Below are 6,081 nucleotides of genomic sequence, written 5' to 3'. Positions count from 1 at the left end.
CCTGCCATGGTGGGTGGCCTGGAAACACTGGCATTCTCTGATAGTTTAATCTGAGTGGGCGCCTCCCCTGCATCCCCCTTCGGAGCTCCTGGGCTAGAGGGAAGTGGGGCAGGGTATGCTCCTTCTGGCCACACTTACTGAACTAAGGTCAGGATGGGGAATCTCACCCAATGAGCTAAGCCTCATAGCAAAAAGCTGTGAGACATAACCATGTACGTGCACACACACATGCACGTGCACACACAGCCTCAGAGGTGGACAGTGAAACAATCCTTCACTGATACAGCTGTGTAGGTCTTGGCTCCAAGATAATGCAGTGATTGCTGGAGAGAGAGTATACCGGGTAGGGCACTTGCCCTGCATGCAGCTGATCAGGAGCACCACATAGGTAAACTGACAGAGCCAGGAATAAGCCCCAAGCATCACAGGGTGTGGCCCCCTAAACAAACAAACAACCAAGGCAACACAATGGTCAATTGGTGTTGCTTAATTTTTTCATATATATACACACACACACATATAAATATATACATATATATGTATATAGATATATAGATATATATTGGTTTGGGGGTCACACGTGAAGTGCTCAGGGCTTACTCCCAGCTCTGTACTCAGGGATTATTCCAGGCAAGTTCAGAGGGACCATCTGCTGTGCCAGTAGAACAGCATGCTAAGTCAAGCACCAGACCCACTGTGCTATATCTTTGGCCGGGCTCTTTGTTTTTAGATGTTAGAAAGAAGTTTTGTGAAAAGATACCTCCAAATACAGAGGTGATGGTGATTAAAAAAAACAAAGACAAAAAACTCCTACCTAACACAGAGTTTAAGTGCTCAAGTATCTACCCATTGAATAGATTAATGAACATGAATTCTGATATAATTCTTTGATGTTTAGAATCCAGTTCAATCTGGAATTTCAGTTTGGTCCAGGATAGGTTAAATACTCAGATACAATCCAGAGTGGCATATAGTTCTGGTTGTTATAAATATGACCATGTGGTTAGCTGGAGTGGTAAGACAGTGGGGAGGTTAGCACTTGCTTTGCACGTGGCTGACCTGGGTTTGATCCCCTGCACCCCATATGGTCCCCCAAACCCACTAATAGTGACCACAGAGCCAGGAGTAGACCTTGGGGTACAGTCCCCCAATGCACCCCAAAACCAAAACAAAACAAGTACTAAGTAATTTCAAAGAAATACTAAGTCTCAAACAACAACAACAACAACTAGGGTTGGAGCAAGTACAGCAGGTAAGGCTTGCCTTGCAATCAGTCAACCTGGGTTTGATCTCCAGAGCATCATTTGGTCCTCCAAGCCCCCCGGAAGTGATCTCTGAATGCAGAGCCAGGAGTAAGTCCTGAACACCACCTCTAGAGTCTTCCCTGCAAAAATAAAATACAAAAACTACATTGAATGTTCATTACTGAATGAGAGAAACTACAATAAATATTATTCATGATGACTAAGAAAATATATTGGGGGGCCGGAGCAATAGTACAGCAGGTAGGGCATTTGCCTTGCATGCGGCCAACCCGGGTTCAATCCCCAACATCCCATATGGTCCCCCGAGCAATGTCAGGAGTAATTTCTGAGGCAGAGCCAGGAGTAGACCCTGAGTATTGCTGGGTGTGACCCAAAAAAAGAAAGAAAGAAAGAAAAAATACACTGGATGTATTTTATCATGGAGGTCGAGAAGAGTTTGAGTGGGAGTTGGTGCAAAAGAAAAGAGAAAATGTTGCAAAAAGCAATAAGGTTTGGGGCTGGAGTGATAGCACAGCGGGTAGGGCATTTGCCTTGCACACGGCCAACCCGGGTTCGGTTCCCATATGGTTCCTGCAGGGGTAATTCCTGAGTGCATGAGCCAGGAGTAACTCCTGTGCATTGCCAGGTGTGACCCAACAAGAAAAAAGAAAAAAATCAGTAAGGCTTAAGTAAAAGCTACCCTGAGCATGGAGTCTGAAAGGGGCAGCAACTGTTCCAGGGGACCTACATGTGAGAAAAATAGATGGGAGACGCCTACAGACAGTACGACAGGTCCACTCACCGTGTGTATGGCGGGTTCCAACCTCAGCATCCCATGTGGTCTGTCCCCCCACCCCCTCCCCTCCAGGAGTGACTCCTGAGTGCAGAGACAGGAGTCAGCCCTGAGCTTCATCAAGAGTAATCTAAAAAAAAAAAAGAGAGAGAGAGAGAAAGTGAGAGAGAAAACAGCAGAGGAGAGAGTCGGGACATTTGTTTTGCATGCAGCTGACCCAGGTTTGAGCCCCCTGTACCACACACAAAAACAGAGATTACTCCTGAGCCTCCAAGCACCTCCAGAATAGCCTCCAAGCACCTCAGGGGTGGCACCTAAAAACAAAACAAAACCAAAATAGTAATAATGAGGGCAGAGGAGGGGCTGGAGCAATACTACAGTGGGTAAGATATCTACCTTACTTGTGGCCTACCAGGAATGATCTCTGAGCACTGAGCCAGGAGTAAGTCCTGAGCACTGCCAGGTGTGATCCCAAAACAAAGTAAGCAGAACAGAGGCAGGTTCGAGAGATGGAGTGAAAAACTGGATGCGTGTTTTGCATGGAGAGCCAGAGTCAAGCCCATCTCAGAGCTGGGAGTAGCCCCCCAGCACCACGAGTGTGGCCCCAACAAACAAGTAAATAAAACCTGAGGAAAGTTAAAGAGTAAGTTAAAATATGGAAGGTCTAGAAAGCCAAGATAAATTTAAATAAATTTAAAAGAATGTCATTTTTAGTTCTTTTTTGTTTGTTTTTGTTTAGGGACTATACCCAGTAGTGCTCAGGGGTTATTCCTGGTTCTGCACTCAGGGATGATTCCTGGTGGGGTTTAGGGAACATATGGGGTTCTGGGGATCAAACCCCGTTCTATTGTGGCAAGGCAAATGCCCTACTCACTGTTATATATTTCTGGCCCCTTATTAGATGAGCAGATTAGCCTCATTGGTATATACAGCAGCTATTTCAAACATTGCCTGTTTTCTCAAGGATTATCCCTGCACCACTTGTTCATATTGGAAACTCCACATGCATTTTAGAAAATAAAAGAAATAGGGATTTAGAGGCCTTTTAGTGTGGGGGCCACACCTAACAGAGTTCAGTGCTCATTCCCGACCGCACTCAGAGACCACACCTGGTGACGCTCTGGACACTGGATGTGGTGCTGGGGATGGAACCCAGGTTGGCCACGTACAAGGCAAGAGTACGTGCTGTGCTACCCCTCCAGCCTTCAAGTATTCCTTTTCTATTCATAATCCCATCTTAGCACACACACGCACACACACACATACACGCTCAAGTATCTCCTGTGATTAAAATAAATAAATAAATAAAAATGTTGCTGCTCCCTGTCAGTATTAACTATCTTGAAATTTCTCCTGCCTTTATACCTTTGGTTAAGTTTCTAGGCCACCCATTGTTTCTGGACCGACCCAGCTACTTTTCTTTATATCTTTTTCTTTTTTTTGTTTTGTTTTTTTGGTCACACCTAGTGATGCACAGGGGTTACTCCTGGCTCTGCACTCAGGAATTACCTGAGTGCTCCGGGGGACCATATAGGATGCTGGGAATTGAACCTGGGTTGGCCGGATGCTAGGCAAATGCCCTACCCGCTGTGCTATTGCTCCAGCCCCATGCAGCTATTTTTCATTCACACTCATTTCTCACCCAATTTTTCCCCCCATGGATCCCCTGAGCTGGGTCTTGCCCTGTGTCCTCCTGTCCCATTTAGTGGGCAGGTTCCCAGTGTTCACCTTTTTGACCTTTATGCCACTGGACCACACTCTACTCTGGCTCCTTCTTTCTTTTGACAAAGACTTGGGACTTAATGTATTTTTTAACAAATAGCTTTCTTTAGTTTGTTGTGGGGTTACACCCAGAAATGCTCAGGAATTATTTCTGGCTCTGAGCTCAGATCACTTCTGAAAGGGCTTGGGGGATCATCTGGGGAGTCATGGGTGAACCCAGGCAGAAGCCCTCCCAGCTGTCCTGTCTCTCCATCCCTGATATCTCCTTAAATGTTGGTGTCATGCAGGTCGTGTTCTCACTCTTCTCTTTTTGCTCTATACATTTTCTTTGGTCAAAATAATCTATTCCAAGAGTTACAATAACTGCTCTGTGCTGCTGCCCCAAACCTGGGTATTCAATAAGGAGTTTCACCTGAGAGCTAAATGCTTTTAAACAATTGCTTAGTGACTATTCTCCAGTTGGAATTTTCACAGGGATTTTTACCATTGGTATTTGCCATTAAGTCTAAAGAGAAGAAATTTGTCTTTTAGCTGTGCACTTCCAGTCCTTAGTCCTAAGGCATGGCAAATAATAAGCTGGGGAACAAAAACAAAAACTCCTCTATTTGCCAGACTATACTCTTGCCGCACCACTTCAAACAAATCATCCTGAACTTTCTCTTTTGAACTGAGAACATGGATTTGAAACACTGGAAAACTCTCTCCCAGGCTGGAGCAACACCCAAATGGCAAGGTGTTTGATTGCACAATGCAGGCCCGGGCTGGATCCCAAGCACCCTCCGGTCCCCAGAGCACCACCAGGAGTGATTCCTGAGTGCAGAGTCAGGAGTAAATTCTGAGTACCGTCTAGTATAGCCCCAAAACAAACAAACAAAAAGAAAAACTCTGCTCCACAGATTCACAGACCACAGTCTGTAGTGGGAGAACATAATTCCACTGTGTTCACTGTTTTTTTTTTTTTTATTGTTGTGATGTTACAAATTCACATGGTTCCACGAGGAATATTTTGCTAGATGACTGAAGTGTGCCAAATAAAGTACAAAATGTTTTCATTTTAACTGTTTTGAGTAGGGATTATTCAAAAAGGTATTATTCTTTTCCTGTGGATTATAGAGAGAAAAGAGCATGACTAGCAGTAATTAAAACCTAGATTGAGAGCCAGAGCTATAGTCCAGTGGGGAGGGCATTTGCCTTGCAAGCAGCTGACCCGAGTTCGATTCCCAGAATCCCTTATGGTCCCCCAAGCACTGCTAGGGGTAATTCCTGAGTGTATGAACCAGTAGCCCTAGGCATTGCCCGGTGTGATCCAACAAGCAAAAAATAAAATTAAAAAAATGTTTTAATTAAAAAAAAACACCCTAGGGGCTGGAGCGATAGCACAGCGGGTAGGGCGTTTGCCTTGCACTCGGCCAACCCGGGTTCGAATCCAACCCGGGTTCGAATCCCAGCATCCCATATGGTCGCCTGAGCACCGCCAGGGGTAATTCCTGAGTGCAGAGTCAGGAATAACCCCTGTGCATCGCCAGGTGTGACCCAAAAAGAAAAAAAAAAAAAAACGCCCTAGATTGAGGATTTGGAGAGACAGTAGGGAGGGTACAGCGGGGAGGGTGCTTGCTTTGCATGTGGCCAATTCAGGTTTGATCCTAGCACCCCATATGGTCCCCTGAGCAGGAGTGATCCCTAAGTGCAGAGTCAGGAGAAGGTTCTGGGCATTGCTGGATATGGGAAAAGAAAAAAAAAAAAGCTGTGGTTTTCAATTGTCTGTCTTTTTTGTTTTCTGAGTCTTTTTCTCCGTATAAATTCTCATTGCTGTAATTGTTCTTGCTTCTAAACAGTCTTCCTTCCTCCTTTAAAAAAAAAACAAAACTTTTTTTTTCAGTTTTGTTTTTGGGTCACACCTGGCAACACTCAGGGGTTATCCTGGCTCTACACTGGGGAATCATGCCTGGAGGTCCTCGGGGGACCTATGATGTGTCAGGGATCGAACCCAGGGCAGCTGCACAAATATCCTATTTGCTGTACTATCAATCTGGACCCCTCTTTCCTTCTTTTTTTTTTTTTGTTTTTGGGTCACACTTGGTGATGCTCAGGGGTTACTCCTGGCTCTGCACTCAAGAATTACTCCTAGCGGTGCTGGGGGACCATATGGGATGCTGGGAATCGAAGCTGGGTTGGCTGCATGCAAGCTAAACACCCTACCTGCTGTGCTATCGCTCCAGCCCACCCTCTTTCCTTCTTTAATTGACTATTAATTACCTGCTGTGGGCTTAGAGATTTCTAGAAATGGGTATCAATAAGTGAAAAGAACAGAAAGGCTTCCCC

Source organism: Sorex araneus, chromosome 3, assembly GCF_027595985.1.
Source record: "Sorex araneus isolate mSorAra2 chromosome 3, mSorAra2.pri, whole genome shotgun sequence".
Taxonomy (NCBI): domain Eukaryota; kingdom Metazoa; phylum Chordata; class Mammalia; order Eulipotyphla; family Soricidae; genus Sorex; species Sorex araneus.
This window is presented reverse-complemented; position numbering follows the sequence as displayed.